The following is an 18,498-nucleotide window of genomic DNA, read 5'->3' as shown; positions in this document are numbered from 1 at the left end:
AAGTCCATCTCGGCTTCCGGCGATGGCGCAGGTGGGAGGATCTCCGCCTCAAAGGTGGTCGCCAGCACTGCGCTCGGACCCGCGGCGGCCGCATCGAGCCTCTAGACTTCTGCCAGGGCGGCTTCATCTTCGTCGGGAAGGCAATACCCCTCGCTAACCCGCTCCAGGTCCACAACGTAGTGGGAAGCGAGCACGGCGAAGGCCCGCCTGACGCCGTGGTGTAGCGTCTCGCGGAGTCTGCCGCGCACATGATCGCCCAAGACTTGAAGGCGACTTTGAGGGGAGCTTCCTGAGGGGACGTCGCCGGAGCCATGGATCCGGTAAACGTCCGAGACGGCTTCGGACATGGCCGCGTGGTCGGCCTCCCTCTGCTCGGCCGCCCCGGCAAGCGCCTCGGCAAGTGCCTTGGCGGACTCATCAAGGGCGGACTCGAGCTCTGCGAACAGCCAGAAGAAAGATCTCAAACACAAGCAGAGGAAACAAACAGGAACAAAAACCAAGGATGGCTGAGGCGTACCTCCGGCTCGGGCACGCTGCTCCGAGGCTGCGACCTGGGCTACGGCTAAGTCGGCTGCAAGGGTTTCGGCCCGGATTTCGGCCTCGGCAGCCCGGCCCCGAGATTGGTCCCGCTCCTCGACGACCCGGTCGAACTCCGACCGCTGTCGTTGCGCTTCTGCGTGCGCCGCGGCCGCCTCCGCGCGCGCCGCTGCCGCCTCGGCTCTCAGATCGGTGCAGAGCAACTGAAGGTCCGCTACCTCGGCACCCTACTAAGAAAGGCGCGCAGTAGCCCTAGCGAGCGAGGTCCTCAGGGATCACAGCGAGCCCCAGACATCGACCTCGCGGCGGATGAACGACGACTTGGCGGCGCTCCGATCCGTCAGATCCTGAGGGAAGGAAGCGGGGCGTCACGAAAGACGCCTCGGTCACAGAAGAGAAAAGGTATGCCTGAAACCGTTACCTGGAGGATTTTGGGGACGTCCCTGCAGAAAACCTCCAGCGACGACCGGAGCGACCCCACTGTTGCTTCGGCACACTCGCGGAGCTCGTCCCAGGACTGGTCCTCCCGTTCATCGTCGAGAACGAAGATGGGATTCGAGGCCTCACGGGTTCGGAACCGGAGCAACTGGCGCGGCCCTCGGAACTCCGCCGCACAGCGACGAGGCTGCCGCTCGGCGGGACGGATCGCGTCTCCACGCCCCCCTCTTCCGAGGCACCGAGCACCGACGCATCAGCCGTCTCAACGTCGGCAGCAACCGGTCGCTCTCCGACTGGGACGACGACAACTTCAGTAGCGGCAGGCGCCGGCATGGCCGACACGTCCGGTGGGCTCGGGGCCACGTCCGCGTCAGCCGCCTCCCCTATCACAATGGCCGCCTCAGCAGAAGAGCCAGCCTCGGGAACCCGCTCCACGGCGACTGGTGCCGCCTGAGCCCCCTGCTGTGGAACGCCTTGCGAGAAGGTCGGCTGAACGGCAAGGCCCAGAGCGGCGCTGGCCACGCAAGCCGGCGCCGTCTTAAGGGCCTTCCGGGGTGCCAGGTCGGTCAGGCCATGGCTCCGCTTGCTGAGGGAAAAAGAAAAATCACGGCCGGGACATATGAATGAAAAGCCAAGACGAAGACATTCTGAAAGGGAATTAGGGTTACACCTAGTCCCTAATTAATTTTGGTGGTTGAATTGCCCAACACAAATCTTTGGACTAACTAGTTTGCCCAAGTGTATAGATTATACAGGTGTAAAAGGTTCACACTCAGCCAATAAAAAGACCAAGTTTTGGATTCAACAAAGGAGCAAAGGGGCAACCGAAGGCGCCCCTGGTCTGGCGCACCGGACTGTCCGGTGTGCCACCGGACATGTCCGGTGCACCAGGGGGACTCAGACTCAAACTCGCCACCTTCGGGAATTCCCAGAGGCGACTCAGCTATAATTCACCGGACTGTCCGGTGCGCCAAAGGAGGTCGGCCTCAGGAACTCGTCTGCTTCGGGAAACTCCAACGGCTAGTCCACTATAATTCACCGGACTGTCCGGTGTGCACCGGACTGTCCGGTGCGACTCCGGAGCAACGGCTATCTCCGCGCCAACGGCTCTCTGCCGCGCATTCAATGCGCGCTCTGAGCGCGCAGAAGACAGGCGCGCCCATACTGGCACACCGGACAGCAAACAGTACCTGTCCGGTGTGCACCGGACACCCAGGCGTGCCCACAAGTCAGAAGCTCCAACGGTCAGAATCCAACGGCAGTGATGACGTGGCAGGGGGCACCGGACTGTCCGGTGTGCACCGGACTGTCCGGTGCGCCATCGAGCAGACAGCCTCCCAACGGCCACTTTAGGTAGTTGGGGCTATAAATACCCCAACCACCCCACCATTCATTGCATCCAAGTTTTCCACTTCCCAACTACTACAAGAGCTCTAGCATTCAATTCAAGACACACCAAAGAGATCAAATCCTCTCCAAACTCCACACAACGACATAGTGATTAGAGAGAGTGATTTGCTTGTGTTCTTTCGAGCTCTTGCGCTTGGATTGCTTTCTTCTTTCTTGATCCTTTCTTTACAATCAAACTCACTTGTAATTGAGGCAAGAGACACCAATCTTGTGGTGGTCCTTGCGGGAACTTTGTGTTCCAAGTGATTGAGAAGAGAAAGCTCACTCGGTCCGTGGATCGTTTGAGAGAGGGAAGGGTTGAAAGAGACCCGGCCTTTGTGGCCTCCTCAACGGGGAGTAGGTTTGCAAGAACCGAACCTCGGTAAAACAAATCTCCGTGTCTCACTTGCTTATTCGCTTGGGATTTGTTTTGCACCCTCTCTCGCGGACTCGTTTCTTTATTACTAACGCTAACCCGGCTTGTAGTTGTGTTTATATTTGTAAATTTCAGTTTCGCCCTATTCACCCCCCCTCTAGGCGACTATCAATTGGTATCAGAGCCCGGTGCTTCATTAGAGCCTAACCGCTCGAAGTGATGTCGGGAGATCACGCCAAGAAGGAGATGGAGACCGGCGAAAAGCCCACTACAAGCCACGGGAGCACTTCATCGGAAGAGTCCCGCACCAAGAGGAAGGAGAAGAAGAAGAGCTCCTCCAACAAAGGGAAGGAGAAGAAATCTTCTTCTCAACACAAAGAGAAGAAGGAAAAGTCTTCTTCCCACAAGCCGCATCGGAAAGGCGACAAGCACAAAAGGATGAGGAAAGTGGTCTACTACGAGACCGACACTTCATCAACATCGACCTCCGACTCCGATGCGCCCTCCGTCACTTCTAAGCGCCAAGAGCGCAAGAAGTATAGTAAGATCCCCCTACGCTACCCTCGCATTTCCAAACATACACCTTTACTTTCCGTCCCACTAGGCAAACCACCAACTTTTGATGGTGAAGATTACGCTAGGTGGAGCGATTTAATGCGATTTCATCTAATCTCGCTCCACAAAAGCATATGGGATGTTGTTGAGTTTGGTGCGCAGGTACCATCCGTAGGGGATGAGAACTATGATGAGGATGAGGTGGCCCAAATCGAGCACTTCAACTCTCAAGCAACCACAATACTCCTAGCCTCTTTGAGTAGAGAGGAGTATAACAAAGTTCAAGGGTTGAAGAACGCAAAGGAGATTTGGGATTTACTCAAGACCGCGCATGAAGGTGATGAGCTCACCAAGATCACCAAGCGGGAAACGATTGAGGGGGAGCTCGGTCGGTTCCGGCTTCGCAAAGGGGAGGAGCCACAACACATGTACAATTGGCTCAAGACCTTGGTGAACCAAGCGCGCAACCTCGGGAGCGTAAAGTGGGATGACCACGAGGTGGTTAAGGTTATTCTAAGATCACTTATTTTCCTTAACCCTACTCAAGTTCAATTAATTCGTGGTAATCCTAGATATACTAAAATGACCCCCGAGGAAGTTATCGGGAATTTTGTAAGTTTTGAGTGCATGATCGAAGGCTCGAGGAAGATCAACGAGCTTGATGATGCCACCACATCCGAAGCTCAACCCGTTGCATTCAAGGCAACGGAGGAGAAGAAGGAGGTGTCTACACCAAGTAGACAACCAATCGACGCCTCCAAGCTTGACAATGAGGAAATGGCGCTCGTCATCAAGAGTTTCCGCCAAATCCTCAAACAAAGGAGGGGGAAGGATTACAAGTCCCGCTCCAAGAAGGTTTGCTACAAGTGTGGTAAGCCCGGTCATTTTATTGCTAAATGTCCTATATCTAGTGACAGTGACCGAGGCGACGACAAGAAGGGGAGAAGAAAGGAGAAGAAGAGGTATTACAAGAAGAAGGGCGGCGATGCCCATGTTTGTCGCGAGTGGGACTCCGACGAGAGCTCAAGCGACTCCTCCGACAACGAGGACGCCGCCAACATCGCCGTCACCAAGGGGCTTCTCTTCCCCAACGTCGGCCACAAGTGCCTCATGGCAAAGGACGGCAAAAAGAAGGTTAAATCTAAATCCTCCACTAAATATGAATCCTCTAGTGATGACAATGCTAGTGATGAGGAAGATAATTTGCGTTCCCTTTTTGCCAACCTTAACATAGCTCAAAAGGAAAAATTAAATGAATTGGTTAGTGCTATTCATGAAAAGGATGACCTTTTGGATTCACAAGAGGACCTCCTTATTAAGGAAAACAAGAAACATGTTAAGGTTAAAAATGCTTACGCTTTACAAATTGAAAAATGTGAAAAATTATCTAGTGAGCTAAGCACTTGCCGTGAGATAATTGACAACCTTAGAAATGAAAATGCTAGTTTAAATGCTAAGGTTGATTCTCATGTTTGTAATGTTTCAATTCCCAATCCTAGAGATAATAATGATAATTTACTTGCTAGGATTGAAGAATTAAACATTTCTCTTGCTAGCCTTAGATTAGAGAATGAAAATTTGATTGCTAAGGCTAAAGATTTTGATGTTTGCAATGCTACCATTTCCGACCTTAGAACTAAGAATGAAATGTTGCATGCTAAGGTTGTAGAACTTAAATCTTGCAAACCCTCTGCATCTAATGTTGAGCATGTTTCTATTTGCACTAGATGTAGAGATATTGATGTTAATGCTATTCATGATCATATGGCTTTAATTAAACAACAAAATGATCATATAGCAAAATTAGATGCTACAATTGCCGAGCACAACTTAGAAAATGAGAAATTTAAATTTGCTCGTAGCATGCTTTATAATGGGAGACGCCCGGGCATTAAGGATGGCATTGGCTTCCAAAGGGGAAACAATGTCAAAATTAGTGCCCCTCCTAAGAGATTGTCCAACTTTGTTAAAGGCAAAGCTCCCATGCCTCAGGATAACGAGGGTTACATTTTATACCCTGCCGGTTATCCCGAGGACAAAATTAGGAAAATTCATTCTAGGAAGTCTCACTCTGGCCCTAATCATGCTTTTATGTATAAGGGTGAGACATCTAGTTCTAGGCAACCAACCCGTGCCAAGTTGCCTAAGAAGAAAATTCCTAATGCATCAAATGAACATAGCATTTCATTTAAGACTTTTGATGCATCATATGTTTTGACTAACAAATCCGGCAAGGTCGTTGCCAAGTTTGTTGGGGGCAAACACAAGGGCTCCAAGACTTGTGTTTGGGTACCCAAAGTTCTTGTTTCTAATGCCAAAGGACCCAAAACCGTTTGGGTACCTAAAGTCAAGAACTAAAATTGTTTTGTAGGTTTATGCATCCGGGGGCTCAAGTTGGATACTCGACAGCGGGTGCACAAACCACATGACAGGGGAGAAAAGGATGTTCTCCTCATATGAGAAAAACCAAGATCCTCAAAGAGCGATTACATTCGGGGATGGAAATCAAGGTTTGGTCAAAGGTTTGGGTAAAATTGCTATATCTCCTGACCACTCTATTTCCAATGTTTTTCTTGTTGATTCTTTAGATTACAACTTGCTTTCTGTTTCCCAATTATGTCAAATGGGCTACAACTGTCTTTTTACTGATGTAGGTGTCACTGTCTTTAGAAGAAGTGATGACTCAATAGCATTTAAGGGTGTGTTAGAGGGTCAGCTATACTTAGTAGACTTTGATAGAGCTGAACTCGACACATGCTTAATTGCTAAGACTAACATGGGTTGGCTCTGGCACCGCCGACTAGCCCATGTTGGGATGAAGAATCTTCACAAGCTTCTAAAGGGAGAACACATTTTAGGATTAACGAATGTTCATTTTGAGAAAGACAGGATTTGTAGCGCATGTCAGGCAGGGAAGCAAGTTGGAGTCCATCATCCGCACAAGAACATCATGACGACCGACAGGCCACTTGAGCTACTCCACATGGATCTATTCGGCCCGATTGCTTACATAAGCATCGGCGGGAGTAAGTACTGTCTAGTTATTGTGGATGATTATTCTCGCTTCACTTGGGTATTCTTTTTACAGGAAAAATCTCAAACCCAAGAGACCTTAAAGGGATTCTTGAGACGGGCTCAAAATGAGTTCGGCTTAAGGATCAAGAAAATAAGAAGCGATAACGGGACGGAGTTCAAGAACTCTCAAATTGAAGGCTTTCTTAAGGAGGAGGGCATCAAGCATGAGTTCTCTTCTCCCTACACGCCATAACAAAATGGTGTAGTGGAGAGGAAGAATAGAACTCTATTGGACATGGCAAGGACCATGCTTGATGAGTACAAGACTTCGGATCGGTTTTGGGCCGAGGCGGTCAACACCGCCTGCTACGCCATCAACCGGTTATATCTTCACCGAATCCTCAAGAAGACATCCTATGAACTCCTAATCGGTAAAAAGCCCAACATTTCATACTTTAGAGTTTTTGGTAGCAAATGCTTTATTCTTGTTAAAAGAGGTAGAAAATCTAAATTTGCTCCTAAAACTGTAGAAGGCTTTTTACTTGGTTATGACTCAAACACAAGGGCATATAGGGTCTTTAACAAGTCCACTGGACTAGTTGAAGTCTCATGTGACGTTGTGTTTGATGAAACTAACGGCTCTCAAGTAGAGCAAGTTGATCTTGATGAAATAGGTAATGAAGAGGCTCCATGCATAGCGCTAAGGAACATGTCCATTGGGGATGTGTGTCCTAAGGAATCCGAAGAGCCTCCAAGTGCACAAGATCAACCGTCCTCCACCACGCAAGCATCTCCACCAACTCAAAATGAGGATGAGGCTCAAGTTGATGAAGGGCAAAATCAAGAAGATGAGCCACCTCAAGATAATGGCAATGATCAAGGGGGAGATGAAAATAATCAAGAAAAGGAGGATGAGGAAGAACCAAGACCGCCACACCCAAGAGTCCACCAAGCAATACAACGAGATCACCCCGTCGACACCATCCTCGGCGACATTCATAAGGGGGTAACTACTCGATCTCGGGTTGCTCATTTTTGTGAACATTACTCTTTTGTCTCCTCTATTGAGCCACACAGGGTAGAGGAAGCCCTCCAAGATTCGGATTGGGTGGTGGCGATGCAAGAGGAGCTCAACAACTTCACTAGAAATGAGGTATGGCACTTAGTTCCACGTCCTAACCAAAATGTTGTAGGAACCAAATGGGTCTTCCGCAACAAGCAAGATGAGCATGGTGTGGTGACAAGGAACAAAGCACGACTTGTGGCCAAGGGATATTCCCAAGTCGAAGGTTTGGATTTCGGTGAAACCTATGCACCCGTAGCTAGGCTTGAGTCAATTCGCATATTATTGGCCTATGCTACTTACCATGGCTTTAAGCTTTATCAAATGGACGTGAAAAGTGCTTTCCTCAATGGACCAATCAAGGAAGAGGTCTATGTTGAGCAACCTCCCGGCTTTGAAGACAGTGAGTATCCTAACCATGTTTATAGGCTCTCTAAGGCGCTTTATGGGCTCAAGCAAGCCCCAAGAGCATGGTATGAATGCCTAAGAGATTTCCTTATTGCAAATGGCTTCAAAGTCGGAAAAGCCGATCCTACTCTATTCACTAAAACTCTTGACAATGATTTGTTTGTATGCCAAATTTATGTTGATGATATCATATTTGGGTCTACTAACGAATCTACTTGTGAGGAATTTAGTAGGATCATGACACAGAAATTCGAGATGTCGATGATGGGGGAGTTAAAGTATTTTCTAGGATTTCAAGTCAAGCAACTCCAAGAAGGCACCTTCATTAGCCAAACAAAGTACACTCAAGATATTCTAAACAAGTTTGGGATGAAGGATGCCAAGCCCATCAAGACACCCATGGGAACCAATGGGCATCTCGACCTCGACACGGGAGGTAAGTCCGTGGATCAAAAGGCATACCGGTCGATGATTGGTTCATTGCTTTATTTATGTGCATCTCGACCGGACATTATGCTTTCCGTTTGCATGTGTGCAAGATTCCAATCCGACCCTAAGGAATCCCACCTTACGGCCGTAAAACGAATCTTGAGATATTTGGCTTATACACCTAAGTTTGGGCTTTGGTACCCTCGGGGATCCACTTTTGATTTAATTGGTTATTCGGATGCTGATTGGGCAGGGTGTAAGATTAATAGGAAGAGCACATCGGGGACTTGTCAGTTCTTGGGAAGATCCTTGGTGTCTTGGGCTTCAAAGAAGCAAAATTCCGTCGCTCTTTCCACCGCCGAAGCCGAGTACATTGCCGCAGGTCATTGTTGCGCGCAATTGCTTTGGATGAGGCAAACCCTGCGGGACTATGGTTACAAATTAACCAAAGTCCCTTTGCTATGTGATAATGAGAGTGCAATCAAAATGGCCGACAATCCCGTCGAGCATAGCCGCACTAAGCACATAGCCATTCGGTATCATTTTCTTAGGGATCACCAACAAAAGGGGGATATCGAGATTTCTTACATTAACACTAAAGATCAATTAGCCGATATCTTTACCAAGCCTCTTGATGAACAAACTTTTACCAAACTTAGGCATGAGCTCAATATTCTTGATTCCCGCAACTTCTTTTGTTAGATTGCACACATAGCTCATTTATGTACCTTTGATCATATCTCTTCTGTATATGCTATGACTAATGTGTTTTCAAGAGTATTTCAAACCAAGTCATAGGTATATTGAAAGGGAATTGGAGTCTTCGGCGAAGACAAAGGCTTCCACTCCATAACTCATACTTCGCCATCACTCCAAGCAACTCTCTATTCCTTGGGGAGAAATGAGCATCAAGAAAAGGGACTTCGTCTTTGGGAGAAAGTAAGAGCCCAAAGCTAAAGGACCGGACTTCGCCTTTGGTATGATCTTAACTCATTTATTTATGACCAAAGGGGAAGATAGCACTTCATGGGCTCTAATGATTCCGTTTTTGGCGATTCATGCCAAAGGGGGAGAAAGTATGAGCCCAAAGCAAAAGGACCGCACCACCACCATTGTCAAAAACTTAGTACTTTCCAAAAGTATTTGTCAATTGGTATCCTATTGTGTTCAAAAGGGGGAGAAAGTAGTATTTCAAAAATGGTATATCAAAACCCTCTTGAACACTAAGAGGAGTATCTCATTTAGGGGGAGTTTTTGTTTAGTCAAAGGAAAGGCATTTGAAACAGGGGGAGAAAATTTCAAATCTTGAAAATGCTTTGCAAAACTCTTATTCATTTACCTTTGATTATTTGCAAAAGATCTTTGAAATGGATTTACAAAAAGAATTTGCAAAAACAAAACATGTGGTGCAAACGTGGTCCAAAATGTTATATAAGAAAGAAACATTCCATGCATATCTTGTAAGTAGCTATATTGGCTCAATTCCAAGCAACCTTTACACTTACATTATGCAAACTAGTTCAATTATGCACTTCTATATTTGCTTTGGTTTGTGTTGGCATCAATCACCAAAAAGGGGGAGATTGAAAGGGAATTAGGGTTACACCTAGTCCCTAATTAATTTTGGTGGTTGAATTGCCCAACACAAATCTTTGGACTAACTAGTTTGCCCAAGTGTATAGATTATACAGGTGTAAAAGGTTCACACTCAGCCAATAAAAAGACCAAGTTTTGGATTCAACAAAGGAGCAAAGGGGCAACCGAAGGCGCCCCTGGTCTGGCGCACCGGACTGTCCGGTGTGCCACCGGACATGTCCGGTGCACCAGGGGGACTCAGACTCAAACTCGCCACCTTCGGGAATTCCCAGAGGCGACTCGGCTATAATTCACCGGACTGTCCGGTGTACACCGGACAGTGTCCGGTGCGCCAAAGGAGGTCGGCCTCAGGAACTCGTCTGCTTCGGGAAACTCCAACGGCTAGTCCACTATAATTCACCGGACTGTCCGGTGTGCACCGGACTGTCCGGTGCGACTCCGGAGCAACGGCTATCTCCGCGCCAACGGCTCTCTGCCGCGCATTCAATGCGCGCTCTGCGCGCGCAGAAGACAGGCGCGCCCATACTGGCACACCGGACAGCAAATAGTACCTGTCCGGTGTGCACCGGACACCCAGGCGTGCCCACAAGTCAGAAGCTCCAACGGTCAGAATCCAACGGCAGTGATGACGTGGCAGGGGGCACCGGACTGTCCGGTGTGCACCGGACTGTCCGGTGCGCCATCGAGCAGACAGCCTCCCAACGGCCACTTTAGGTAGTTGGGGCTATAAATACCCCAACCACCCCACCATTCATTGCATCCAAGTTTTCCACTTCCCAACTACTACAAGAGCTCTAGCATTCAATTCAAGACACACCAAAGAGATCAAATCCTCTCCAAACTCCACACAACGACATAGTGATTAGAGAGAGTGATTTGCTTGTGTTCTTTCGAGCTCTTGCGCTTGGATTGCTTTCTTCTTTCTTGATCCTTTCTTTACAATCAAACTCACTTGTAATTGAGGCAAGAGACACCAATCTTGTGGTGGTCCTTGCGGGAACTTTGTGTTCCAAGTGATTGAGAAGAGAAAGCTCACTCGATCCGTGGATCGTTTGAGAGAGGGAAGGGTTGAAAGAGACCCGGCCTTTGTGGCCTCCTCAACGGGGAGTAGGTTTGCAAGAACCGAACCTCGGTAAAACAAATCTCCGTGTCTCACTTGCTTATTCGCTTGGGATTTGTTTTGCACCCTCTCTCGCGGACTCGTTTCTTTATTACTAACGCTAACCCGGCTTGTAGTTGTGTTTATATTTGTAAATTTCAGTTTCGCCCTATTCACCCCCCCTCTAGGCGACTATCACATTCCGAGATACTTACCCGCTCCGGGCCATGATCAACCGTGCCTGGGGGGAAGTCTCTTGGATCTCGACCACCGGAACCGTCGTCAAGGTCCGCTTCGCCGGCAGCTTCGGCACCACCCTTGCTTTGAACGCCCTGGATGCCCGGGGGGCGGACTGCCCAGGCACTGTCACGGCGACCTGAGGGTCACTCCCCTGCGCTGTCGGCGCGGGCGACGACTCTCGGGGAGCAGACGCTCCGGCATGGCTCCCCGGGGTCGCCTCAGCTTTTCCAGCCGAGGGGTCCGGTACCCTCTCGGATTGCCCCTGCCCCTCGGGCCGGGACCTCGGCGTCCCGACCCCGGGGACTGACAGCATCAGCCCGCTCGGGGGCTAGTTTGACGGCTCCTGGCTAAACCCCAAGCCGGGGCTGAGGCCGAGGCGGGTAGCCATGTCGTCCTCCTCGTCATCATCTTCATCATCGTCGTCGTCGTCAGGCGTTTCCGGCGACGGCTCCCTCGGGAGCCCCTCCCTCTCCTGCCGGCGACGAAGCTTCTCCAAGGCGTCTCGAGCCCGCCTCCGCTCGCGGGCCCGGGCCTTCTCCGCGTCCTTCTTCTTCTTCCTCTCCTCCGCGGTGACCCGCCGCGCTGCTCGGTCCACCGCATCCTGCGGGACCCGTGGTAGGGAAGGCTTGTGCCACCCCACCTCCTGAAGAAGGGGGAAAACCCCAATCGTAAGAACCAGGAGCAACCCGATGCAAGAGGAAGGAAGAAGCGGACACTCACCAGAGTCACGCGCCCTTGGTCTGGGCGCATCAAAAGCTGGGAGAAGGCGTTGGGGTCCGGCTTCCCCAACGCGACGGACACCCGCCCGTGGAGGGCGTCGAAGGGAACAGGATCAGAGGACATCCGCGAGCCCTCCAAGTCAGCCTCCGGTGTCATCTCCCAAAGCGACAGTCGTCGCTCCGCCAAGGGAAGCACCCTCCGACGGTGGATGGCGGCAATCACTCCCGCAGCGGTGAGTCCCCCCTTCCGCAACGCCTCCAAGGCCTGGAGAAGGGGTTCGAGGTTTTTTTTGTCTTTCGTGCGGGGTCCCGTGGCGCCAAGCGTCGGTGGCAGTGGTGACTACTCGCTGGGAGAACGGCGGGAGCAACTCGCCGTCATTCCGGAGGTAGAACCACTGGCGCTGCCACCCCTTGTTCGAGGACGCGAGGATGGCAGGAATATACAGCGACGCCCGCGACTGCCTCAGCAGGAGGGTGCAGCCGCCGGCCCGCACCGCTGCGCGGACCTTCCTCTCCCCCGTCGGCGAGGCAAAAAGCTCCGCGAAAAAGAGATGGGTCCACAAATCCCATGGGGGGCGATCCCCAAGTACCCCTCGCACACTGCTACGAAGATGGCAGCCTGCGAGATGGAGTTGGGGGTGAGGTTGTGCAACTCCACCCCGTAGTGGTGCAGGATCGCCCGCATAAAGCGGCTCGCCGGCACACCGAATCCCCGCTCGTGGAAGGAGACGAAGCTCACGATGTACCCCGGCGGTGGGGACGGAGCGGCTCCGCCCACAGGAGGAATCCATTTCGGTCGCTGCTCATCGGTGAGAGGGCGAAGTAAACCCTCGCCAACAAGATCCTCCAGATCACTCGCCGTCACCGTGGAAAAAGGCCATGGGTCGCGCGGTGAGATGATGGTCACCCGGTCAGCCATCACCGAGCGGAAGGGATGGCGGCGCAAGGGGCAGGGAGGGCGGTTTCCTCTTCTCTGGCTAAGTCTCTCGGGTTGCGAAAACCTAAGAGGGAGGCAGGAAGCGGAGCAAAGAACCGTCACCAGACCCTCTCCCGGGTATATAAAGACCAAGGCGAGACCAGTTCAAACGTTCCGCCCGGACCGGACGCGGGATTCGAAAACGCAAAGCGAAACAGCCATTCCCCGGACGGCTCGCGCACGCGCAACGGCCGCCCCGCGAACCACTCGCCCCGTCGCATTAACTCCGCGGCGGGACAGGCGGTGCCTCTGGCAGGAGAAGCGGGCGACGCTTCGCCTTCGCCATAATGACCGCGTCAGTAAAGGTACGCCGCGTCGTTCGATTTCGTATCCTTTCCTTTTTTCCTCTTTCTCTCTCTTGCAACAGGGACCGGGAAAGGGGGATACCCCGAAAAGGATCCTTCCCCGTGAAGGAACCAGGCTCCGAGCCTCCCTACTGATCAGAGGTTCGAAGGCTGGCCCCCCGGAAGGGTTCGACAGCCGCCTCAGATCGCGTGGGCCCTACACCCACTAGTGGTCAAAGGTTCAAAGGCCGGCCCCTCGGAAGGGTTCAATGACCGCCTCAGGCTACTCGGGCTCCGCGCCCACTACTGATCAGGGGTTCGAAGGCTGGCCCCCGAAGGGTTCACAGCCGCCTCAGACGCCGAGCGAGGGATGACCATGGGTACGTTCGATACATAACCAAGGCTCGGGCTGCGCTCCCGAGGTACCCTAGGACATTTCCGAGACCAGCGGGAGCGATCTTGTAACGGAATCCCATCAGAGGGAGGCATCGAGCCCTCGGACCCCATCGCCAGGGGACCGGGTCCGGCAGATCACCCGCAGGTACTTTTGGGCGTGCCTCTGAGCCCCTAGCCGACCCCTAACTAACGGGGCACGGACGTCCACTCGGATTACCCGCTTGCAGCTCACCGGAGACACCATGTTCGGCGCCCATCGAGGGCAACATGGCGCTTCCCCCCCCCCCCCCCTCCTTGCGGAAAGGCGACACAGGGGCGTATGTAAAAAAGCCGAGTCTGTCCCTGATCGCCCTCTCGCCCTGTGCAGAGGCTCGGGGGCTGCTCTCGCAAACCCGGCTCTGGCCGAACCGTTGACAGCGTCAACATACCAGCCCGAGAACTTGGGACCCGACCGTACACCCGGGCTACGGCCAGTTCGCATGATAGAACAACCAAGCCAGCTGAAGCATTACGCGAGGCATTAAGACCTCGAAGGAGTGAAACCACTCCTCCGAGGCCTCGGCGGCTACACCCGGCGGGTGCGCTCGCGCGCACCCACCGGAACAAAACGCAACCGAGAAAGGCTGGTCCCCTTGCAAAAAAGTGCGACGAAAGCCTCCAAGCGAGTGCAAACACTCCCTTCGAGGCTCGGGGGCTACTGTCGGGAACCATAATTAGGGGTACCCTCAAGGCTCCTAATTCTCAGCTGGTAACCCCCATTAGCATAAAGCTGCAAAGGCCTGATGGGTGCGACTAAGTCAGGGATCAGTCCATTCGAGCGACTCGATCATGCCTCGCCCGAGCCTAGCCTCGGACAAGGGCAGCCGACCCCGGAGGATTTCCGTCTCGCCCGAGGCCCCCCTCCAACGGCGAACGTATTACCGGCTCGCCCGAGGTCCTGCCTTCGCCAAGAAGCAACCCTGACTAAATCGCCGCACCGACCGACCAAATCGCAGGGGCATTTAATGCAAAGGTGGCCTGACGCCTTTATTCTGACGCGCGCCCCCCGGCAGAGCCGAAGTGACCGCCGTCACTTCGCCGCTCCACTGACCGGCCTGACAGAAGGACAGCGCCGCCTGCGCCACTCCGACTGCAGTGCCACTTGATAGAGTGAGACTGACAGGCAGTCAGGCCCTGCCGAAGGCACCATAGGAAGCTTCGCTTCGCCCGACCCAGGGCTCGGACTCGGGCTCAGCCCCGGAAGACGGCGAACTCCGCTCCGCCCGACCCAGGGCTCGGACTCGGGCTCAGCCCCGGAAGACGGCGAACTCTGCTCCGCCCGACCCAGGGCTCGGACTCGGGCTAAGTCCCAGAAGACGGCGAACTCCGCTCCGCCCGACCCAGGGCTCGGACTCGGGCTAAGTCCCGGAAGACGACGAACTCCGCTCCGCCCGACCCAGGGCTCGGACTCGGGCTAAGTCCCGGAAGACGGCGAACTCCGCTCCGCCCAACCCAGGGCTCGGACTCGGGCTCAGCCCCAGAAGACGACGAACTCCGCTTCGCCCGACCCCAGGGCTCGGACTCCGCCCTGGCCTCAGCCGACGGCCTCCGCCTCGCCCGACCCAGGGGCTCGGACTCGACCTCGGCCACGGAAGACAGACTCGACCTCGGCTTCGGAGGAGCTTCCACATCGCCCAACCTAGGGCGCAGGCCAGCCACGTCAACAGGAGGCGTCATCATCACCCTACCCCGAGCTGACTCGGGCCGCAGGGAACAAGACCGGCGTCCCATCTGGCTAGCTCCGCCAGATAGGCAATGATGGCGCCCCGCGTACTCTGTGACGACGGCGGCTCTCAGCCCCCTTACGAAAGCAAGAGGACGTCAGCAAGGACTCAACCGCTCCGACAGCTGTCCTTCCGCCAGGCTCCATCGCTCCTCCGACGGCCACGACATCACACCAGTTGGGTGTCAAAATCTCTCCGGCTGCCACAACGGCATGTACTTAGGGCGCTAGCACTCCTCCGCTAGACACGTAGCACTCTGCTACACCCCCCATTGTACACCTGGATCCTCTCCTTACGCATATAAAAGGAAGGACCAGGGCCCTCTTAGAGAGGGTTGGCCGCGCAGGGACGAGGACGAGACAGGCGCTCGCCTGGAGCCGCTCGCTCCCTCTCCCGCGTGGACGCTTGTAACCCCCTACTGCAAGCGCACCCGACCTGGGCGCGGGACGAACACGAAGGCCGCGGGATTCCCACCTCTCTCACGCCGGACTCCGGCCGCTTCGCTCTCCCCCCTTCGCGCTCGCCCTCGCGCTCGACCCATCTGGGCTGGGGCACGCGGCGACATTCACTCGTCGGCCCAGGGACCCCCCGGTCTCGAAACACCGACAACTGTGTTCTGATTGTAGGGTTGACAAATCCTTTTGTAGCACGGAATGTAGAGAAAACTGTTTGAGCGTATAGCAGTATAGCACGGATCAATCAAATAGAGCTAAGTATTAAGAGAGAAAAAGAGAAAGCATGAAGCAACTAACCAAATCTTTGGCGGACTTCTTTTTTAGGTGTTCTAGCGCAGATGTTCTAGACCTGCACAAACACCACAAGATCAAAGAGTCTATAGAATGTAATTTAAGTATGCGATCTGAGTATACCAATAATCATTAAAAAAACTTAGCAACGGGAATGCGCTGATCTGAATATAGCACCTGGATCGCTCAAACAGCTAGCAAATCCTTAGAGCTTCTTGCTCTCGTGTTGTCCGACTACTTAAAGCAGAATGAAATGTCTTGTAGAATGTATCCGCTCACAAATAGCTAGGAATACCAACCATAACCATGTCAATAAAAAAAGCAGACCATTTCCTCACAACGCATCTGCGTAGATAATGGGCGTACCTGGCAGTAGTAGATGTATGGAGAGCACCAGGAATAATCTTGGGTTGTTGTGGCGTGCCGCGCTGAATATTTTATAGGCGCGGATCCGATTTTGGCGCAATCCATAGTTAAGCGCGGATCCGATTTGGGCGTCGACTTGCCTTACATGTTCAGCACGAGAGCAGCGGAGCAGTGATTTCGCTCGATTTGTCGTTGTGGGATCCGACTGATGTCTTCCAAGATAAACTGAACCAGCCCCCAGAAGGCCGACGACCGCCCGCAGCCTCAGAAATGTACTGCCAGCCTAGCGCGTCGCTCTCAATGTCAGCATCCAGCAAGGTGTCCCAGAAGTACTTCATCCCCCAGCGCCATGGCAGCTGGAGCACCTTGACGAAGAAGCTCGAGACAACGACGCGTATGCGGTCATGGACCCAGCCGGTGGCCTAGAGCTCCCTCATGCCGGCGTCGACGAGAGGGTAGCCGGTCCTCCCTTGCCTCCAGACCTTGAAGTACACCTCATTGACGACCCAGGGGAAGAACCTGAGGTGCAACGGGAGGGGCTTCTCGTGGCTGCAGGGGTGGTTGAAGGTGAGGTGCCTCGAGTACTCCCGCAGGCCGATGGAGCGGAAGAACAGGGTGCAGCTCTCCTCGCTGGCGTGGTTGCCGTCGTTGCTCCACATGAGGCGCTTCATCCGGACCTGGTGGAAGACCTTCCGGACGCTGAGCTCGCCGAAGTGCAGGTACGGGGACAGCAGCGACGTGCTGGCGCTGTCGGCCTTCTTGCGGTTCACAGAGTAGTCCATCAGCGGGCCGTTGAGGAAGGCCGTCAGCGGCTTGTTGGCGTTCTACCACCCTGGTGACCACGCCCGCGCGAGCAGCGCGTTGCTGCCCCTCTCGGACTCGTCCTCAAAGACCAGCTCGTCCCACGGGCACCTGGACAGGTCACCTGTGAAGCGATCGAAGCATTTTCCATGTCAGTGACTGGATCCGATATGCAAGGACCGGATCCCCGCCTACAGTATGACGGTTAGAGCTCTGTCGGTTGTGCATTTGGATACCTGAATTGATCCTCTTGGGCGGCAGCTGCGGTGTGGCGGGGTCCGGCATGCACAGGCACCTGTTCCAGAATGGCGCGAACATGGTGAAGGGGCGGCGGTCTTCGTCGAGGACCTCCCACGGCTCGTACATCAGATCGGCGTTGAAGGACTGCACGTCGATGCCCTCGGCCGCCAGCTGCTCCTTGACGCGATAGTCCTGGACCAGCGACAGCGGGTCTGCACGGTGGGAACGGGACAACGATCGGTGAGTACCGGAAGACCGTTCGTTCATATCAGCCGGCCGTCGTACACACGCGCAACGGCGCTCGATCTGCGCATTGGATGCGGTGCGGGGGCAGGGGAGGATGAGGAGAGGGCGAGGCCGAGGGTATGGCGGCGCGGGGCTACGGGGCCAGGATGAGCCCGTGTCGGGGGCGAGGGCACGGTAATGGCGAGTCTGCGTGATCTCAAGGCGCGGTGGACGGGATTGACGAAGGCGCGTCGAGCGGGGGCTTGGGGCGAGGATCGCGCGGGGTGGGGTGCAGGGGCGGACGGGGGCGCGGTGGCAGGGGTCAAGGGCGCGCGCGAAGGACCGGGAGCCAGGGCGCAGCGAACGCGGACGATGATGTCGACCGAGAGTTGGGGCGCAGCGGAGGCGATCTCCTTCCACAGCGGAGGCGGATTCCTCGATTTGGGGCGCGGATTCCTCGATTTGGCGGGTCTGCGCGATCTCAGGGCGGGGTGCGCAAGGGAAGGGGAGCCGATCTCGCGTCGCGCAGCCATGGAGGGAGCTGGCGCTGCGGAGGGAGCGAGACGCGGCTGAGGGAGCCGGCACTACGAAGGGAGCGAGGCAGAACAAAGAAAATGTGGACGCCTACACTACTGGCTTAAGTAGTAGTAGAGATATATAGCTTCGAACACAAAAAAATAAATAAATATAGTGTATACGCGGACATTTCGCGCAATATTACTTTTGTTTTTCCCCTGCTGTGCGTGTCGACTAGCGACCTCGAGCAATTGCTTAGAGATTCAACATTCAAGCGGTGCTGGAGGAGCTAGCAACCAAAATCAAGCAATGCAGCATGCA

General features: G+C 53.8%; 1 pseudogene; it reads right to left on the bottom strand.

Moving 5' to 3' along the window:
* Positions 1 to 16,544: 16,544 nt before the first annotated feature.
* On the bottom strand, positions 16,545 to 18,194 carry LOC111589314 (cryptochrome-1-like; annotated as a pseudogene).
* Between the last annotated feature and the right edge of the window lie 304 nt (positions 18,195 to 18,498).

This window comes from Zea mays, chromosome 5, assembly GCF_902167145.1.
Source record: "Zea mays cultivar B73 chromosome 5, Zm-B73-REFERENCE-NAM-5.0, whole genome shotgun sequence".
Classification (NCBI taxonomy): Eukaryota; Viridiplantae; Streptophyta; class Magnoliopsida; order Poales; family Poaceae; genus Zea; species Zea mays.
The sequence above is the reverse complement of the archived record's forward strand: the minus strand, read 5'-3'. Positions and strand labels throughout refer to the sequence as shown.